This window comes from Mandrillus leucophaeus, unplaced genomic scaffold (assembly GCF_000951045.1).
Source record: "Mandrillus leucophaeus isolate KB7577 unplaced genomic scaffold, Mleu.le_1.0 Scaffold50, whole genome shotgun sequence".
NCBI lineage: Eukaryota > Metazoa > Chordata > Mammalia > Primates > Cercopithecidae > Mandrillus > Mandrillus leucophaeus.
Window position 1 is genome coordinate 4,672,608 of NW_012105365.1, and position 22,338 is coordinate 4,694,945.

The window sequence follows — 22,338 nt, forward strand, 5'->3', positions numbered from 1 at the left end:
GCGGCCTGGGCTGGGGACCTGCCCTCCGCCTCCAGCCGCCCGCTTCCTCCTTGCCAGGAGGTGAGCAGCACCTGGTCCTCTACCTGGAGTTTGCGGGGGCGGGGGGAGAGCGCGGAAGATGAAGGCTGAGAGCGGTGCCTGTTTATTTCTGTTTGCCATCCCCTTTTCCTTTGCTTGGAGAACAGGAGCTTTCGTTTGCTTCGAGGGGTGAAGTTGCCCGGCCCGGTAGCTGGCCGGGAGAGGATGTGTGACTTCGCTGTCTCTCGGGGGATGCTTTTCTGTCTGCGCTCGTGTGTTTTGGGGGCTCTGCAGGACTTTGCGGCGTCCTTTTTGGAGAGCCAGGTTTGAGGACCTGGGGTCGAGGGAAAGATTTCAGGAAGGGGAGGAGACTGGGGAAGCCCCACCAGTGGAATTTGGAGAACCATCTCATCACAGCTTTTCCAGAGAGCCAGACACAGACACCGGAGGATTTCCCGCTCCTCCTCCCCCTGTCTCCACTCCTCTGTCTCTGCAAACGCCTTCCTCCCTGCACTCCCCTGCCCTCAGCTTCCTGATTCAGGCCCTGTGGGTTTGCTAAGCCAATGTGTGGTGTCACTTAGCATCCTTCTGACAAAATGTGGATTTGAATTTGGAAAAAGAAAAAAAAAAGAGTATGTATTTGGTAGAGAAGAGGCAGGTTGATGATGGGGAAAATTAGAAAAGACAAAGTGAATATGCTCCTTTTGGGAGGTGCTTTATCACCTGGCTGAAGTGTTGCCGCGATATATTTTATAGCTTGAGATTATTGTTGATTTACAGTCAGAAAGGATAAGCTATGGGTGATGAGATTTTTCTCTGGTTTTTAGAAGAATGAGACAGTGTGCCAAAAAATTTACAGGGGGTGTCATTCGTACTTGTATTGGGTGTTTATCTTTCCATTTAGTGTTCCAGAAAGTGCATCCTCTTAATGAAAATCAGTGAGGGGAAGGAAGCAACATTTCTGACCTAATTTGATTGTGTTGGGAGGATATATGGAATAGATACTGTTTTTAGGAAGATTGTTAGGAATCAGGGCGATGGGTCATTTTAATTAATGTAGCAAAAATAGATTAGCCAATAGCCCCTCTGGGAAGAAAGGCTAGACCCTGTTCTTTGTGTATGTTGCTATAACTTCCGAATTTTACCGAGACTTGAATTACAGAGTATCTGTGTTCTAGACATCGTCCATCATCTATGGATTTTCATCTTTCTCTCCTACAGTACAGGTCCCAGGACAGACTGAAATGAAAGAGAATCGGATCAAAGGCTTGTGTGTGAACACACAGCAATGTTGTAATTGGGCAAATCAGGGCAAGAGCTCAACAAACAGCTGTGTTTAATTCTAGGGTTTTTTTTTTTTTTTTTTTAAATAGTATAATGAGCTTAATCTGTATTCTACAACTTTATGTATCACCTGGGAATAATCCATTATTCCAGGTTTCCACAGAAAGCTGCTTCTTGGACATCTCGGATTGAACAGTTGTGACAAGATAAATTTTATCCTCCAGCCCCTAACTTCTAATATGCAGAATGTATGTTTCTAAACTGAAAAGTCTTAAGCTTCTCATAACATCGATTCTTAATAATAAAAATCTGCTTGAAGTAGGCGAAGGTCGGAGCCAGTAGAGATGATGCCTTTGGTCTCTACAACTAGACTAATCTTTTAGATGAACACATGTCCTACACATGTATACCTAGAAAGAAGAGTCTGCAATCTAAAACAAAGATTGAAAGGAGGGGCAGATAGATGACAGAAGGTTCAAGAAGGCTGGGTTCACTTAATCCCAGGTCCTTATTGCATTGGCTTTAGAAATTGCATGTGACTCATCCTTTGAGATCTGAAATTTACATTCTCTTTCTGAAAAATGAGAATAAATAAAATATATAGGAGGACGCTATTGAGCCTGCCTTTGGCTGTATGTTTTTATAAATGGTAATGCACAGATCCATTTATGTTCTTCCTGATGACTGACAAGTAAGAGGACCTGCTGGGAGTTAGAGGTTCCTTGGAAGTAGAAGAGGCCTAGTGACCTCCCAGTGGTTGAATCTATTTGATATCTGATCTAACCAGTGGAGCTAATTTACAGAATTGGTCATTGTTTTTCTCTGACATTGTTTTTAAGAGGAAAGTGGGGAGGGCAAGTTATTTTCAGGCTTTGAAGGTAAGGGAATGTTTGTGCTGGGGGTGGGGAAAGGGTATCCTCTTGAGCTCAGCCCTTTCCTCTGAATACAGTTAATGGGATTGTGGGCTAAACGACTGTGAATAAAGACACAGTTGAAGTAACTACTCTGTGTTCACTTCTGCTCGTTTGTTGTTTCCCACTTTTTATTAACATTAAAGGAGACAAATGCTACAAAGGACAGATTATGCAGTGGGGAATAGAGTGAGGGCAGTTAAAGTGAGTGGTTTTTAGGCTGAAAGCTAAAACCAACTCTCAATATGAGAGAATGCTGAGGAGTATAGAAAAAGCTATAGGCCATTTTGAACCTCATTTTCCCCCAGTAGTTTGCGTCACCCTCATTTATTAATACTTTTATAGAAGTAGTCATGTTTAACAAAGTTACATAAACTCTGATTTTCCTGCCTGGTTTTAGAGGAAAGCAACTAAAGGAAGAGAAGTGCAGAGAACTGGCCTGGGAGTCATCCAGTTATAATTGCCTGAGTTCAGAAAAAAGGCCCTGCAAAAACTAGGTTATGGGTAAAAGTTACATTTAGATTTTTGCAGAGGATTGGACTCTGGGGTGAAACTCATAAAATGTAGGTTCCTTCGTCAAAGTCTTTGGATTATGGAGTTGAAAGGGGGAGAAAAATTGTGTTGGAATGTTCAGCTGGTGATCAGATCAGCAGTGTGGAAGCACACGCACAAACAGGAAGCGATCGTTTGGGAGACAGAAATAAAAGGAAAGTCAGTGTGCCGGCAGATGAAGTACAAGAATAGGATGTAACTTTGGAAAATGGTATTCAAAGGAAAAAAATGAGGCCTGGACATCAGAAAGTATAGAATTCTTCAGGTTTTTGTATGGGGTGAACTTATAAAAGGTAAATCTTCTTTGGGTTTCTTGGCCTGTGTTTCACTTGTAAAATGTTATTAATAAAACATGACCAATTATTTGTATTATGAGGATGAAATGAGATTAATATAAGATAAAGGAGAAATATAAATGTGAGGGTTGGTTAGTGCTGGATTAGTAGAGCTAGATCCTGATGTTTTGGAAAGAGTCTACAGTGAGACTCCAGAGGTTCCTAGGATAGGCCCATCCAAGACTTAGCATGACATTTTTGACTCAGTGAATAATAGGACTTAATGGGGCTGCCAGAGCAAAAAATCATAAAGGCCAACAGATGACTCAGAGTTGCAGTAAGGTATCAGAAGATAGAAGAGTGCATGAGAGTAAAAAGAACAGAACTAATTGGATTATGTCTGTATTATTTACATTTGGTAAATTAAATCACCAAATAGCTGATTCTTAGTTCACTGCTCTAAAATCTTGCGTAATGCAATTCTGCTGTTCTCCTTGACTACTGAGTGATGAGTTTTGCTAACAGTTTTTGTTCCACATTCAGTTTATACCATGTGCTAGGCAAAATGTCAGATATGAAATTAGTGATTTAAAGAATATAATTTAATTGAATAAGGATGAGACAGATATGTAAACAAACATTGCAATTAAGTGATTTGAAGCCATGAAAGAAGCACGGGGCCATCATATCTACTGGGGGGAATCAGAAAAGGCCCTATGGAGGAAGTGAATGAGACTTAATTGATAAGTAGGAATTTGCCAAGCAGACAAAGGTCAGATGTGAGTGTAGGCTAGTTTGGGGGAAAGACATTTCAGATGTAGAGCACAGATTGAAAAAGGACAGAAACATTAAACAGCATTGTATTGTAATTGGTTCTAACTGGAGTACAGCGTGCAATGAGAAGCTTAATGACAGATGAATCTGAAAGGTAGGCAGGAGCCTATCATAAGGGACCTTATATCACACTAAGAAGCTGGTCTTCATTTGGTAGGCAATCGGATGCAGTAGTAGGACTTCAAAAAGAGGAGTAGTATGCTTTAGATAGAATTGGCAGTGAATGGATGCAGAGGGTGAGAGAATGAAACATTCTAACTTGATTAGAGGATGGTGCCTCTTAACCTCCCTGAGAAGAAATGTGAAAGATGGGATAAGGAGCTTGGTTCTTATGTGGAGCTGTTGAGTAGAGCTGTTTTTATGTAGAGCTGTTGAGTAGGCAGTTAGGTATTAGGCCCTCTTCCTCAGGGGCATGGTGTGGTGACCTGTGAATAACCTGAATGAAAGACATTGTTGAAATTACTGGATTGGCTGAGATCATGCAGGGAGTGAGAACAAAGAGGGCTGAAGATAGGACTTGGGTTTTACCTACATGAAAGGGGACAGAAATCAAGGAGTTCACAAAGGAGACATGTAGCAATGGTTGGTAAAGGAGAAATGTGAGTGTGGAGTTGTGGGAAAAAGAAAAGTCTGAGAAGAAGATAGGGCTCATTGTGTGTCAGTTGCCCAGTGAAATCCAAATAATGACGACTAAAGAGAGAAGATTGAATTTTGCAATTAGGTCATTGGTGCTCAGCACCAGAGTAATTCCTGTGGGATAGTGGAGATGGGTTGAGTGTTAACTGGGAGGTGAGATGGTGGCGATGAAGTAGAATTGTGTTACAGAGCCTTCCTAGATTTGGTAAGCTACTGGGTCTTCAAAATCCATATAAACCACAAGACCTGTAATGGTCATGTTTTTAGTTTCAGAACTTGATGGGCACAGTTGAGAAACATCCTTTCTGTAGGAAGTCCCTGAAGGTCATGGGCTATGGGTGAAGCTGTCAGAGGTTCTAGACTCACATTGTTATTGAAGGAGTTAGGATTCAGCCTTGGTTTTCAAGCAGTTAACGTAATTATTCTTGCCTGTTAATGCCTAGGGAGGTGAATTTTCCATTTCAAGTTCTTATGCTTAGAATCATTTCTCATGTTTTAGGCAAATGAGAGCAAGTATTCACACCATCAATATTTACAATGTAAAACCAAGAGTTGACAGATCTGTGAAGTGTCATATTTTAGCACAAGGGATGGAAATAGCAGAGCATAGTATAGAGTGGCACGTTTTCCTATAGTGTCTTCTTCAGCAGAGTCTTGCATCTTATAATAATTCTTTATTGTCAGAAAACACCAGCCACATTTTGGTTGCTTTTCTTTTCTCTTGAAGAAACCATGGATTATTCTCTTTCCTTTCTGCCTTTCATCATCTGTGTTCTATGTAATATTTCAATATTCAACATATATTAATCATGGACTTATATAGCAGGTATTGACAGTGAATGGATGAACAAAACATAGGCCCCGGCTCCATGGAGCTTTGTAATCTCAGGGGAGTAGGTTTAAAACAAAACCACACATCATGCAATTACATTTGCCATAAGTACTATGATGGAAAATTTCTGTGTGCAGTGAGAATGAATAGCCATCCTAGTTAGGGCTGGGAGCAGGTGGATTACCAGGAAAAGATGTTTAAGGTAAGATCCAAAGGATGAGTGGGAGTTAGCTAGATGTAGGTTGTGGGTGATGGTGAGAGAACATCTCTTGACAGAGGAAGCCTCCTGACCTAGATCCATCCCTATAGCCTATCTTTTCCTGGACTAGTAAAAACAAAGGATATTTTCTCTTCTTTGAATTCTAGTCACAGCCTATTGTTTACTCACTGGCACATATATGCTGTTCCACAAGTGTTTTGCACACACAGCCCCCCCCCACCGCCATATAGATGAATGAGTTGTGCTCTCTACAAGAGCACCCAGCTAAAGGGTTGTAAGAGCAAGAATCCATCCATTTCTCAGCATGCTTAGCTATATGTCCTGGCACAGGTCTGCATTTACCTAGAAGAAGGGATACCGTTTTCTAATTCATATTCCCAGAGGGGGGTCACTATTTTCTAAATCACACAAAGGCACCATTTGTTTTACCAGAGGCTCTGAATACACAAATGTTCTCTCTCCCCTAGTATATGATATGTTCATTGAGGGCAGGGATTATATCATCTTATTAGCAAACAGTAGTATCTTTTCATTTAAGGCATTTTGGGGGTTTTAAAAATGAGTAAGACATATGTCCTTCTCTCTGAGAGCACTAATCACTGCCTTAAAAATATAGTAAGTGAATAGTTTCTGCTTTTTCAGTTATAAACAGGAATTGATCTTTATGCTACATTTAATTCTAATGAACATCTCCTCTTGGTTGTGCCAGATTTAAGACCCTAAAATAAACCCTAGTGGTCAGTTCGGGCAAAGTGGCCCACACCTATAATCCCAACACTTTGGAAGGCTGAGGCAGGTAAATCGCTTGAGCCAAGCAGTTTAAGACCATCCTGGGCAACATAGCAAGACCTTGTCTCTATATAAAATAAAAAAATTAACTGAGTGTGGTGGCGTGGGCCTGTAGTCCCAGCTCCTTGGGATGCTGAGGTGGGAGAATCGATTGAGCCTGGGAGGTTGAGGCTGCAGGGAGCTGTGATTGTGCTACTGCATCCCAGTCTGGGTGACAGAGCAAGACCCTGTCTCAAAAAAACAAAACATACCCTGTGATCAGAATATACTGAAGTTGATTCTCAACTTAGTTTACAACTCGAGTTGAAAGTACATTTATTATCCTTTTTCAAAATGTTGCTTTTATAAGCTCTTTTCTCTAGGTTAGTAGTCCACAAAGTGAGATCCTAGGACCAGCAGTGTCAACTTTAGTTAAGAACTTGTTAGAAATGTAAGTGCTTGGTTGCTGCACCCAACCTACTAAAACAGAAACCCTGGGATTGAAGCCCAGCAAGAACCATTGCACTTAGTATAAAGAAAGGAATTGATATGGTTTGTCTGTGTCACCACCCAAATCTCATCTTGAATTCCCATGTGTTGTGGGAGGGACCTGGTGGGAGTTAACTGAATCATGGGGACAGGTATTTTACATGCTGTTCTCATGATAGTGAATAAGTTTCATGAGATCTGATGGCTTCGTAAGGGGGAGTTTCCCTGCACAAGCTCTCTTCTCTTGTCTGCCACCGTGTGAGATGTGCCTTTCACCTTCTACAATGATTGTGAGGCCTCCCCAGCCATCTGAAACTATAGGTCCATTAAACCTCTTCTTTTGTAAATTGCCCAGGCTTGGGTATGTCTTTATCAGCAGCGTGAAAGTGGGCTAATACAGAAATACAGTTTAGTTGCCTGAAGGGAGCCATTTCATTGCTAAAATTCCCTAAACTGTCACCCTAGCTTACTTCTTGCTTCTGCAGGGTGTCTTAGAAACTCCTTAAATAATCACATCAAATGGACCGTGAGATTCTCTCATTACCATGAAGTATACCAGCAAGCATTTCTTAATTATCTTTTATATGTCAGGAATTATGCAAGATGCTGGTGATAAAACAGGATGCAGAGAATATTGTCATCGTTCGCCAGGAGATCATAGCCTGATAAAAGTCACAAATATGGAAATTAATAAACACCTCTTTGAGATTGACATTAAAATAGAAAAATATGGGATTATTAAGAAAGTATGGTTAGCCTTCTTGGTAAATGTTTTCCAATGTTTGCTACTTATGGGAGAATGATGTTTACATTTTTGTGCAACTGCAAAGTAGTGTCTTGTTATGGTACAAGCAGTATTGAAGGTATTTAAGAATCTGATGCAAAGGTGAGCCCTGCCACTGGTTTATGTGACCTTGAACAAATTAGCCCCTTTAAATCTTTTCTTGTCTGAAAATGGAGAGAGTAAAACCTGTCTTACCTATGTTAGAATTGCTGTGAGTTCAAGCTAATGCATTTGCAAGCGCTTTGTAAATTCTAATGCAGTCGCCAATATTAGTTATTATTCTCATGTAAGTGAAGAATAGTGTTTCTCAGGAGGTGCACTGAAGTGTGAAAGACGTGGGATATGGATAGGGAAATTTGTTTACTTTCAAAAATATTTTATAGGAGAACTTTTTCTAACTATAAAAGTTATGCGTTGTGAAACCTTGGACCCAGTTGATTGTTCTGTCATCACTGAAATTTACTTGGCTTCAAGCACCCCAAACTCTCTTGGTTTTTCTCTTAATCCATTGTAATCCCTCTCAGTTTTTGCCAGTTTCTCCTGACATCTTGACGTTACCATGTTCCAGCAATTTATTCTTGGCCCTCCTGTCTTTTCTGTCATCCTCACACTCCTAGTGATGTCGGGAGTCTCTTGGCTTTAAATATCACTTCACGTGGATAGCTCCCAAATTTATACCTCCTTTGTGGACCATCCCCTGGAATCCTATTAGGCATAGCATTGATATCACCACTTGTGTAAGTACCTTAAATCTGACATGTCCCAAACTGAACTCCTGACATTTTCCCCAAACCTACTCCTTGCATAGTTTTCTCCATTTCATTTAATGGCAACGCCTTTTCTTCTGGTTGGCCATGTCTAGAACTCTGGAATCTCCACTGACGTCTTTTCTCCTCCATCCTACATCCGTCCTATTGGCAAATCCTCGTCACAATAGCTGAATCAGAACTTCTCATCACTTCTCCTGTAATTTCTGGGCCATACCACCATTGTGTCTTGCCAGGACTATCACTGTAACTTTCCATCTTGATGTCACAGTGCAGCTCAGAGATAGCATTAAAATATGAGTTTAAAACTGTCATTCGTTTGCTCAACACCCTTCCAAGAATTCATTAATACAAGACTGTTTCAGGCTGTTCTTGCATTGCTGTAAAAAAATACCCGAGATTGGGTACTTTATAAAGAAAAGATGTTTAATTGGCTCATGGTTCTGGAGGCTTTACAGGAAGCACAGTGTTGGTGGTTGCTGGGCCTCTAGGGAGGCCTCAAGAAGCTTACAGTCATGGTGGAAAGCAAAGGGAGAGCAGGGACATCCCATGGTAAAAGCAGGAGCAAGAGTGAGTGGAGTGGGAGGTACCACATGTTTTTAGATGACCAGATCTCGATCTCCTGAGAACTCACTATTGCAAAGATGGCACCAAGTCATAAGCATTCCGCCCCCATGATCCAGACACCTCCCACCAGGCCCCACCTTCAGCATTGGGGATTAAAATTCAACATGAGATTTGGGTGGTGACAAATGTCCGAACTATATCAAAGGTCCAACCTAATCTGACCTCCATGAAGCCTCTAATGTCACCTCTTATTACTCTCCCTCTTTTAGTTTATTTTGTGCTTCTATAAGAGAATACCATAGACTGGGTAATTTATAATGAACAGTAATTTATTTGCCTCCAGGTTCAGGAGGTAGGGAAGTCCAAGATCCAGGTGGGGACCTCCTTGCTATGTCATACCATGGTAAAAGGCCAAGGGCAAGAAAGAAAGAGAAAGAGAACAAGTGCAAGATGGGGCCTGAACTCTATTTTATAAGGAACCTATTCCTGAAGTTTGCTGTCAGTCATTTATGAGGATGGAGCCCTCATGAACCAACACCTCCCATTAGGCCCCACCTCCATCACCACGTTTGGGATAAAGTTTCTAACATATCAACCTTCAAGGACACATTCAAACCATAGAACTCCCCATTTTTCATTTTGCTTCAGCCAGCCCAATCTCCTTGTTCTTTCTAGAATGTGTTATGTATGCTGCTTTCTCAAGGCCTCTGTACTGGATCTTTTCTGCCTGGAACTCTTTTCATTCAGGTATTTACTTGGCTTTGTCCCTCATGCACTTTGGGTTTCCACTCAATTGTCATTTTGTCGGTAAGGCTTTCCCTGGCTACCTATTTAAAATTGCAATCCCTTCCTCTCAATCTACATTTCATGCTTTTGTTTTTCTCTATAGCCCTTTTAACATCCATAACAATATATATTTTCATTGTTTATTTGATTTGTATGACTTCACATTCCGTCAATAAATTGTAAGCTCCATACAGATAATAGTTTTCTTTTTAAAAAGACACTACTATTTCCCTAGCACCTTGAAGAGTGCCTGGAACTTAGTAGGTATTCAATAAATGCTTGTTGAATGAATGTGTAAATTTAATTTTGGGCACGTAGGCTGTTTTTAATTTTATGTTGTATAATCAAAACAGTGTTATAATCAGTGTTTGTTATAATCAAAAACAATGCATAACACTGTCTAAATTTCTAATTAATTGAGATGATTACTTGTAGCAGAAAAGTTAGATTGAAGGACATAAACTGTATCCCCTGGACAGCACTGAAAACTGTTATGATCATTACTAATTTGATGGTAAAAAATGCTATTTCATTGGGACACTTGACATTTAAACATTTTTTAATTTTTAATTTTTGTGGGTAGGTAGTAGGTATATATATGGCAGATGAGATTGTTTTGATACAGGCATGCAATATGAAATAATCACATCATCGAGAATGAGTTATCTGTCCCCTCAAGCATTTATCCTTTGTGTTACAATTAAGTTACAGTCCTTCAGTTATTTAAAAATGTACAATTAACTTACTATTTACTATAGTCACACTGTTGTGGCATCAAATAATAGGACTTATTTATTTTTTCTATTTTTTTTTGTACCAATGATCCAACCTCCCTTCCAAGCCCCCCCGCCCCCAATACCCTTCCCAGTCTCTGGTAACTATCTTCTACTCTTTCTATGAGTTCACTTGTTTTGATTTTTAGATAGACAAATGAGAACATGCGATGTGTGTCTTTCTGTGCCTAGCTTATTTCACTTAACATAATTACCTCCAATTCTATCCATGTTGTTGCAAATGACAGAATCTCATTCTTTTTTTGTGGCTGAATACTACTCCATTGGGTATACGTACCACATTTTCTTTTCTTTTTTTTTTGGATAAAGTCTCGCTCTTTCACCAGGCTGGAGTGCAGTGATGTGATCTTGGCTCACTGCAACCTCCTCCTGCCAGGTTCAAGTGATTCTCCTGCCTCAGCTTCCCAAGTAGCTGGGACAACAGGTGCTCACCACCATGCCCAGCTAATTTTTGTATTTTTAGTAGAGACAGGGTTTCACCATGTTGACCAGGATGGTCTTGATCTCTTGACCTTGTGATCCGCCCACCTCAGCCTCCCAAAGTTCTGGGATTAGAGGCGTGAGTCACTGTGCCCAGCTGCACCACATTTTTTTTATCCATTCATTTCTTGGGTTGTTTCCAAATCTTAGTTATTGTGAACAGTTGTGCAACAAACGTCAGAATGCAGATATGTCTTTGATATACTGATTTCCTTTCTTTGGGGTACATAACCAGCAGTGGGATTGCTGGTTTATGTGGTAACTCTATTTTTAGTTTTGTGAGGAAACCTCATACTTTTCTCCACAGTGGTTGCACTAATTTACATTCCCACCAACAGTGTAGAAGGATTCCCTTTTCTCTACATTCTCACCAGCATTTGTTATTGTCTGTCTTTTGGATAGTCATTTTAACTGGGGTGAGATGATATTGTAGTTTTGACTTGCATTTCTCTAATGACTGGTGATATTGAGCACCTTTTCATATGCCTGTTTGCCACATACATGTCTTCCTTTGAGAAATATCTATTCAAATCCTTTGCCAGGTTTTTGACTAGATTATTTGATTTTTTTGCTACAGAGTTGTTTGAGCTCCTTATATATTCTGGTTATTAATCCTTTGTCAGACGCAAATATTTTCTCCCATTCTGTGGGTTATCTCTTTACTTTGTTGATTGTTTCCTTTGCTATGCAGGAGCTTTTTAACTGGATGTAATCCCATTTGTCCATTTTTGCTTTGGTTGTCTGTGCTTCTGTGGTATTGCTCACGAAATTTTTGCCCAGACCAATATCCTGGAGATTTTCCCGAATGTTGTCCTTTAGTAGTTTCATAGTTTGAAGTCTTAGATTTAAGTATTTAATCCATTTTGATTTCGTTTTTGTATACAGCGGGAGATCAAGGTCCAGTTTTATTCTTGTGCATATGGATACCTAGTTTTTCCAGCATCATTTATTGAAGAGACTGTCCTTTCCCCAGTGTGTATTCTTGGTGCCTTTGTCAAAAATGAGTTCGCTATAGGTGTGTGAATTTATTCCTGGGTTCTCCATTCTGTTCCCATTGGTCTACGTGTCTGTTTTTATGACAATACCATGTTATTTTGGTTACTATAGCTTTGTAGTATAATTTGAAGTCAGGTAATTTGACTCCTCTAGTTTTGTTCTTTCTGCTTAGGATAGTGTATCAGTTCTTTTTCACATTGCTGTAAAGAACTCCCCAAGACTGGGTAATTTATAAAGGAAAGAGGTTTAATTGACTCACAGTTCCCCAAGGCTGGGGAGGCCTCAGGAAACTTATGATCATGGCAGAACGTGAAGGGGAAGCAAGCACCTTCACAAGGCAGCAGGAGAGAGAAGAGTGAAGGAGGAACTTCCAAACACTTATAACACCATCAGATCTCATGAGAATTCACTCACTATCATGAGAATGGGATGGGGGAAACTGCTCTGAACATCCAATCACTTACCTTCCTTGACATGTGGGGACTACAGGTCCCTCCATCAACACATGGGGATTATAATTTGAAATGAGATTGGAGTGGGGACACAAAACCAAATTGTATCAGATATCTCTGGCTATTCTGGGTCTTTTGTGGTTTCATATAAATTTTAGTATTGTTTTTCTATTTCTTTGAAGAATATCATAGGTACTTAATAGGGATTGCCTTGAATCTGTAGATTGCTTTGGGCAGTATGGACATTTAAACAATATTCTTCCAATTCATGAGCATGGAATATTTTCCCATTTTTTGGTGGCCTCTTGAATTTCTTTCATCTGTGTTCTGTAGTTCTCATTATAGTGATTTTTCATTTCTCTGGTTAAGTTGATTCCTAGGTATTTTATTCATGGCAATTGTAAATGAGTTTACTTTTTTAAATTTCTTTTTTGTAGTGTTCACTGTTGACATATAGAAATACCACTGATTTTTGTATGTTGATTTCTGTATCCTACAACTTTGCTGAATTTGTTTATCAGTCCTAATAGTTTTTTGGTGGAGTCTTTAGGTTTTTCCAATATAAGATTATATCATCTGTAAACAAGGATAACTTGACTTCTTCTATTCCAATTTGGATGCCCATTTTTTCTTTCTCTATGTGATTGCTCTATCTAGGATTTCTAGTACTATGGTGAATAACAGTGGTGACAGTGGGCATCTTTGTTGTTCAAGATCTTAGAGGAAAGGCTTTCAGTTTTTCTCCATTTGGTGTGATACTTACTGTGGGCCTGTTTTATATGGCTTTTTATTATGTTGAGGTATGTTCCTTCTATACCCAGTTTTTTATTTTTTTTATCATAAAGGAATGTTGAATTTTATTAAATGCTTTTTCAGCATCAATTGAAATGATCTTGTAGCTTTTATCCTTCATTCTGTTGATTCAATGTATCACATTGATTTATTTGCATATGTTGAATTATCCTTGCATCCCAGGGATAAATCTCACTTGGTCATGATGAATGATCCTTCTAATGTGTCGTTGAATTCAGTTTGCTAGTATTTTGTTGAGGATTTCTACATCAATATTCATCGGAGATATTGGCCTGTAGTTTTTTTTTTTTATGTGTCTTTGTCTGGTTTTGGTATCATGATATTAGCCTTATAGAATGAGTTTGGAAGTATTCTCTCCTCTTGTATTTTCAAAATAGCTTGAGTAGGATTGGGATTATTTCATCTTGAAATGTTTGGTAGGATTCAGCAGTGAAGCCATGGGGTCCCGGGCTTTTCTTTACTGGGAAATTTTTTATTATGGCTTTGATCTCATTGGTATTGGTCTGTTCAGGTTTTGGACTTCTTCCTGGTTTAGTCTCAGTAGGTTGTATGAGTCTAGGAATTTGTCCACTTCTTTTAGGTTTTCCAGTTTTTTGGCATATAGTTGCTCATAGTAGTCTCTAATGATCCTTTGCATTTCTGCAGTATCAGTTATAATGTCTTCTTTTTCATTTCTGATTTTATTTATTTGTATCTTTTTTCTTAGTCTAGCTAAAGTTTTGTTAATTTTGTTTAACGTTTCAAAAAAACAACTTTTTGTTTCATTGATCTTTTGTGTTTTCTTCATTTCATTTATTTCTGCTGTGATTTTTATTATTTTCTATTAATTTTGGGTTTGGTTTGCTGTTGCTTTTCTGGTTCATTAAGATACATCATTAGATTGTTTATTTGAAGTTTTTTTTTTCTTTTTTGATGTAGACACTTATAGCTGTAAGTTTCCCTCTTAATACTGCTTTTGCTGTATCCCGTAAGTTTTGGTATGTTGTATTTCCATTACTATTTGTTTTAAGGAATTTTTCAATTTTCTTCTCAATTTCTTCATTGACCTACTGGTCATTCAGGAGCATATTGTTTAATTTTCATGTATTTGTATAGTTTCCAAAATTCCTCTTGTTATTAATTTCTAGTTTTATTCCACTGTGGTCACAGAAGCTGCTTGATATTATTTCAGTCTTTTGAATGTATTAAGACTTATTTTGTGACCTAACATGTGCATTTCTTTAATCACTTATGAAAGTCAATATTTTTTGTGTCACTTAGCTTTTAGTATTTCACTTTTTGTGAGATTTCCTATGTAGGTGTTTGCACCATTATGTATACAAGCTCTTAGTATAATAAGGATAATATATATTTCCCTAGACTTTTTCTTATCTGTGTGTTTTGAGACATAAAATATCCAGAGAAAGCAATTATTTAGTCCATAAAAAGGTATATGGAATTACTTCCCTTAACATATCAAACAGTAATACATTTTAATTTCCAAAAAGAATGTTTGTTACATAATACCTTATTAAATTGTTACAATATATGAAGGCTTTCAGGTGTTTGTCTGAGAAAAATATGGAAGCAGCTACAAAGTTACCAAGAATTCTTGTGCTTGCATTGGTATTCTTTGTTCTAAGATTGTGTTTTAGATATTTCATGACTATTCATTCTGTTACTTCTTTTTCAGTTGCCATTCATATGTTTATTAGCTCATCTAGCATGTACCTCTCTCATAGGAAAAATTATAGGATAGTCTATGATGATAGTACAGATGGGTTAAGTGCTATGATGGAGTCATTCACAGGGTTGTATAGAAGCACAGAGAAGAGGCAACTAAATCAGACTAAAGGAACTCTGGTGTCAGAGCAAGTGATGTTTCAGCTGAGTTTGGAAGGATTTATAGAAGTGCTTTACAGGATGCACAGAGACCACCACATCTCACTCAAAGAAAATAACATGTATAACATCAAAGAGGAATTAAATAATAATATAATTTCAAGGGCCAACTTGAAGGACGCATGGGCAGTGGTGGCAGAAGGTGTCAGAAACTGAAGGTCTTGTGAGGCAAGCTGTGAAGCGCTATTAACATCAAATTAGAAAGATTATTCTGTTGGCAAATGAAGGAACATAGAAGGGAAATCACATTGGATGCAGGAAGATCAGTTAGGAGACTCTTGCCTCTCTCATGGGGAGAAAATAACAAACAGAACTAAACACATGACAGTATGAATGGAGAGGGAGAGAATAGATGGATTTGACAGCTATTAAAGACATCTTATTTTCAGGAATCTGCAACCGAGCGATATATTTCAGACTACCATGACTTGTAAGTTTTTGGTCTAAGTAGATGCTGCTGTCTTTTATTGAGATAAAAAAAAATCGAGAGAAGGAAAAGGAGGAGGTCATGGTGTGGGAGGCGAGGCGGGAAATAGGATGAGTTCAGCATTGGACATCCTGAGTTTATAGTACTCCAGGCACACACAAACAGTGCTCTCCCGAAGACAGGTGGATGTACAGGAGTGCAGCTGAGAGACAACTTGGGAGCCATGAGTACATAAGAGGTAATTGAAGCCATTGATGTTGATGAGGTCACAGGCTCTGAGCATATAGCAAGAGCACTGTGTTGAGGAGAGTGCTTAGGGAAACAACAGCATTTAAGAAGCAAACAGAGTGAGAAGCATTTGAGGATGAAACTGAGAAGCTACAGCCAGTAGAGAATGATTAGCATTAGCACAGAAGCAGACTGGAGGTTGATGGGAAGGAGACCCATAAATCTGGAGTATGATATAGGCAGGGTGATTTTTAATATTCAGGGCGTTTGCTTATTTTAATTTTTCAACTTTTAGATTTGGGGTACATTTGTAGGTTTGTTATGCTGAGGTTTGGGATATGAATGATCCCATCACCCAGGTGCTGAACATAATACCCAACAGTTTTTCAACGCTTGCCCCTCCTTTTCCCTTTCCTCTCTAATAGTCTCTAGTGTCTGTTGTTGCCATCTTTAATTCCATGAGTATCCAATGTTTAGCTGCCATTTGCAAGTTAGAACATATGGTATTTGGTTTTCTGTTCCAGTATTACTTTGCTTAGGAAAATGGCCTTCAGCTGTATCCATGTTGATGCAAAATACATGATTTTGTTCTTTTTATGGCTCTATAGTATTCCATGGGGTATATGTACCACATTTTCTTTATCTAATCCACCAATGATGGGCACCTAGCTTGCTTCCATGACTTTGCTATTGTGAATAGCTCAGCAAACCCTCTTTAAAGATAGGGTCTCCCTCTGTCACCCAGACTGGAGTGCGGTGGTACAATCACAGCTCACACAGTTTTGACCTCCCAGAGCTCCAGTGATCCTCCAACCTCAGCCTTCTGAGTAGTTGGGACTATAGGCACATGCTTCCATGCCTCACTAATTTTTGTATTATTATTATTATTTTGTATAGACAGGGTTTTACCCTGTTGCCCAGGCTGGTCTTGAACTCCTGGCCTCAAGTAATCCTCCCACCTCAGCATCCCAAAGTACTGGGATTGCGGGTGTGAGGCACCATGCCTGGCCTACAGTGAGACATTTGAATTGTCATATTCTTATGGACAAAATGCATAGTATGGGATGAATGATGGAATATTAGGCAGATTCTTGGTTATTTGAACAAATGTACACTAAGATTATTAATGTATGTGATGCTAAACTGAAAGAACATCTCCAATACAATACTTTTGGGCTTAATATCTAATTTCTGTCCTTTTACTGTTTTACTATTACCATTTTAAACAATACTTGGGTTTTGAGAAGGCATAACCAAATTTTGTACAGTCAGAAAGCTGAGAAGGATTCCTAATGAGTTGGAAAACAGAATTGGGATTCAAAATGATTCGAAAGGCTAGAATAATGGGCAATCCAACATAATTGATTTGAATGTAGACTGTTCTTTTCTGGTTCTGAAAATTAGATATTCAAGCATAGAATGGGGAAATTTTACTTAAAAGTATTTCTGAAACCATAGCTGCCAAAAGCAAAAATGGAGGGTCTTGGGTTCTGTTTATATGAGCAGAATGCCTTGTTTGTGGAAGGTAGACTTTTAAATTAGGTCATTAATTCAACTTAGGTGCAATATTTGAAGAGGGATGTTGACAAAGGATGACATTGGCTTGAGTTGTGAATTAGGAAGATTAGTTTTTTGGAAAGTATGTCACGTGGAAACTAACCAAAGAAATTGGGGTTGTTTAGCTTAGAGTAGACTTGAGGGGGCTGTGACATGAGCTTCAAATATATTAAGTGCAGTCATATATAATATGCATTGCCATAATGCTCATTTAGAGGACAAGATTTGGATTAGTGAGTAGTAGACAAAAGGATGCAAAATTTAGTTCGTCTTAGAAGGTGTTTTACCTATGCAGAAGCCATGAGCTGTGTCTTTATACTCTAAAAATTGCAGAGCTGCTGCTTTGAATGGATTGCAAACCTAGGTTCCATCTATAGGAGCCATGAGTTCTAATTTACTGCACTTTGACTATTGTACTATGATGGATGTGAGGGGCAGTTCAATGACTGCTCAGGGTTATATCCATACCTACTGTAACTGGTGAGAAGATAAATATTTGACCTTGATGCTTTAGTCTTAGCTAGCACACATTCTTTTTTGTTTTTGTTGTTGAGACGGAGTTTCGCTGTTTTTTGTCCAGGCTGAGTGTAGTGGTACTATCTGGGCTCACTGCAACCTCTGCCTCCCTGGTTCACGCTTCAAGCAATTCTGCCTCAGCCTCCTGAGTGGCTGGTATTACAGACACAAGCCACCATGTCCGGCTAATTTTGTATTTTTAGTAGAGGTGGGGTTTCACCATGTTGGCCAGGCTGGTCTTGAATTCCTGACCTCAGGTGATCCAGCCACCTTGGCCTCCCAAAGTGCTGGGATTACAGTCGTGAGCCACTGTGCCTGGCTGCACATATTCTCATTCTGTCATACTTAGCACTTTATTCTAAGATTGCTACAGTGTAAAAAAACAATGCCCTTTGGTGTTTAAGCCAACCTCCTAAAGTTAAGAGCAGACAGAACTGACCCTTTGAAAATTTAATGCAGACTTCTATTTGATAATTCTTAGGTATATCAATAATGCATAACTAAAATAACTAAACCAAAATAATAATTGATGCTTAAACATATCTGAGCCTGTTATGCTAGGGAAGTGCTTCCCTATCTAAAGAGCAGATAAATATCAAGATCATTTACTCTAGGTTTTTTTTTTTATGGTCTCATTTTTTTTTTTACATTTGTCACCTTTTAAAGTTAAAAGCAATATATGTGCATTCCAGAAAAATGCAGCAATAAAAGCACCCATAATCTCACTAAATAAGCATGCTACTTTTGACATCTTAGTATTTGTAATATGAATAATAAATAATAACAATAGCCAGGTACAATTTTAAGTGCATTTTTATTTATTAACTCACTCATCTCCCTGACTCTAATTGGTGAGCTTGAACCCCCCAGCTTGTGAATCCAAGCTGCTACACCAGGGCCCATACTTTTCACTGTCAGACTATACTGCCTCTATTACATATATCAAAAGTCCTTTACATGTATTTCATTATCAAGGGACAGATATAGTTACAAAATGGCAATATTATGTACATATAGTTAGGTAATCTTTTTTGGCATTTAGAAATATGACCTGAACTTACTCCCCTATTTTGATTCCTCAGTAATTTTATTAAGTGCTTGATATGTCTCTGACTTTGTTCCCTGAATAACCAGTTTTTACAAATAGTATTTTGAACCATCCATAATTCATCCTTTTTCTATTGATTTGTTTTCTATACCATCTATTGTGTATGTGTATACATAAAAATTTATAAGCTATTTTATATATAATATGTGCTATATTATATATATGCACATTTATTCAGTTTCTTTTGAGCTATTTTCTACACTATTGATTTTTTTGTGCCAAGATTGCAGAGTTTTATAATGTAGTTTTATATGGTGGCACTTAATTTTCTTTCATTCAAAGATTTCTCAGCTGTTCTCACTCATTTAGTCTTTCAGTTCAACTTCAGAATAATTTTGAAAAGTTAAAAATTTTCTTGGATTCTGTTAAGTTCTTTCATTTATTTGGAAAAAATGTCATATTTTTAGTATTATCTTCACATTTAAAGAAATACAGTCCTTTTTAGCATTTATTCAGGCATTCTATATTTCTCATTAGCACAATCTTTGTATTCTGAACTATTTTATGTTACTGTTTTCCATGACATTTTCCCCCAACCATTTTACCTTTTAATTGATTTTTCCCTCGTATGTTGAAAAGCCACTGGTTTTTAGAAATTAATTATATATCTAGTTTCTTACAGAGCTGTCTTGTTAATTCTAACATTTTGTCAGCTAATTATCTTTGATTTTTTTGATAACAAGTTCCATTTATTGAGTAGTTAATGTGGGAAACATTTTTCTCACAGAAGAAAAGTGTTTCAGAATGCTTTCAGAGATGAAGAAACTGAAGTTCAAAGGCAATTAATAACTTTCAAAAGATGACAAAGCTAGTGAGCCATAAAGCTGGGATAGATTTGTCTCCAGAGATCTCACTTTCCACTGAACTCCACTACCTCCCACTCTGCCTACACAGAACTGATCTATTATGCTTGCAGTTCTCCATGACTGATTCTTAGAGGCCATTGATCGAATCTTATTAGGTGCACCAGACAGCTATTTACAGTTTTGCCCAGTAGCCAATCATTTTCACATGATTTCTCTTTTTCAAGGTAGAGATCCTTTTCTCACGGGTTTCACAAATCTTTCATCTCCTCCAAGGTAGATGTTAATTCCACATTTTCACATGGAAAGCTTTATGTACTGCTGTATTTTACTCACACACAAGGTGTGTAGGTAGCCACTGGTCCTCCTGTCTTGAGGATAGCATGTCTGTGCAGAGTTCCTAGTCCAGTTTCTGTTGTCTGAGAAACTTCCTTTTCATACTATGCTGATGAACTTTGAGGATCTCATTCTGTCTACTGAATTCTTGATTAGGAGAATGTTTTAAAGAAACAGAGCTGTCTGTGGTTCTTCCATGTTAAGAAGCACATGATAGGTACTGGACCTAGGGCATTTTCTGCCTCCGTCTTTATCTGTACAGTTCTGGGAGTGAAGGATGTATATGAAGAGGTGAGAGTGAGATTTGTTAGTCTGATGTCATCTTAAACCAGAAGTCTGTAAAACTTCAAAAACAGACAGCCTTTTTCTGTTGTTGGAAAACTATATTCCAAAGAAACTTCAGAATAAAAATTGATGGACAAATTGATGTGTAATTCTATCATTTTATAATATCTTTTTGTTTTTGTTCTTTTCCTTACACCTCTTTAAGACTTATCAGTTAATATGACTCAGGCATAGCTGTTAGTGTTTTACAGATATTAGCCCATTTAATAACAATCATTTGTTATTAGTCCATCATTCATAAGCAAATGATACTGCTTTAAAGTGATATTCAGGTATTTTATATAGAAGTTAAATAATTGCCTCAATCTTTAAAAAAAATCTTTATTGAAGATTAATTGAAGTCCACTCAGATACATATATTTGAAGTATATAAATTGATCAGTTTTGACATATGTAAGCACTTATGAAACTATTGTCATAATCAAGATAGTCATTTTCAACATCTCCAAAATTTTCCTGTTTCTCTTTGTAGTCTAACCCTTCCTCTACTCTGTCCCTAGGCAGCCACTGATCTGCTGTCACTAGAGATTCAGTTGAAGTTTATAGAATTTTAGATAAATGGAATTGTATGGCATGTACTCTTTCTTTTGGGTGGAGAGCTGTCTTCTTTCACTTAGTGTAATGATTTTTAGGTTTATTCACATAGTGGTGTGTATCAAGTTTGTTCCTTTTTGCTAAGTAGTAGTCTACTATATGGCTATACCACAATCTGTTATTTAATATATCTATTTTTAACATAGCAGAGTTGTAATCATAGCACTTGATATTCTTAAGCTCCAATAGGATAATGTAATCTATGATCATTAAATACTAACTAGTGAGTACTCCAGTAAGTTCTTTATAAAGTTTAGCAGCAGCAGTCTAAAAATGTGAGTGTAAGTACTAAAGGACTTTTTGCAGTCTGAGATATTCCTATAGGTGATTTTTTGTTTCATTTGGTATTTAATGCTATTCTGATAAATCTTGATTTTTGAAGCTAACCATTCAGTTAGTCTATTAGATGTGCCTGCTGTTAGAACTATTAATACTTTCACTTGCTTGCCTGTCTGTAGATCATTTAACTATCAGTTAATGAATGCGTGTCTCTGGGAGTGCAGGTGAGGAATGTGGATCTCATACCACTCATTCAGAGGCTAAAATGAGGACTTTGTTTAGTTCACGGTAATAAGCATTCACATACTGTATGGAAATGAAAACAGTCTTTGTGTGTGTGCAGTTGGAAGAACTATTAAATATATTCATTCCTAATTGAAATTATGTTTCTATTGTTAAAGAAAAACTGAGAGGAGTTAAATTTAACATTTGAGTAAGAACAAAATTCTAGAACCAGACAGCATTCCTGATGAAGGTGGTGATATGGTTTGGCTGTGTCCTCACCGAAATATCATCCTAAATTGTAGCTCCCATAATTCCCACATGTTGTGGGAGGGACCTGGTGGGAGATAATTAAATCATGGGGCTGCTTTCCCCCTACTGTTCTCGTGGTAGTGAATACGTCTCTCAAGAGAGCTGATGGTTTTATCAAGGGAAAACCCCTTTCACTTGGCTCTCATTCTCTCTTGTCTGCCACCATGAAAAATGTGCCTTTGGCCCGGCGCGGTGGCTCACGCCTGTAATCCCAGCACTTTGGAAGGCCGAGGCGGGTGGATCACCTGAGGTCCGGAGTTCAAGACCAGCCTGACCAACGTGGAGAAACCCCGTCTCTACTAAAAATACAAAAATTAGCCAGGCATGGTGGCGCATGCCTGTAGTCCCAGCTACTCGAGAGGCTGAGGCAGGAGAATCGCATGAACCTGGGAGGCGGAGGTTACAGTGAGCTGAGATCGCGCCATTGCACTCCAGCCTGGGCAAAAAAAGCGAAACTCCGTCTCAAAAAAAA

The 22,338-nt window shown here is 38.3% G+C and overlaps 1 protein-coding gene across 1 annotated transcript in view; it reads left to right on the forward strand.

Moving 5' to 3' along the window:
• The first annotated feature begins 6 nt into the window (after window positions 1-6).
• KIAA1324L (KIAA1324-like ortholog) overlaps window positions 7-22,338 on the forward strand; it is a 209,114-nt gene continuing 186,782 nt past the window's right edge. The window contains exon 1 of the mRNA XM_011996055.1: window positions 7-60. The gene's annotated coding sequence lies outside the window, so the exon portion shown is untranslated. The remainder of the gene's footprint in view (window positions 61-22,338) is intronic.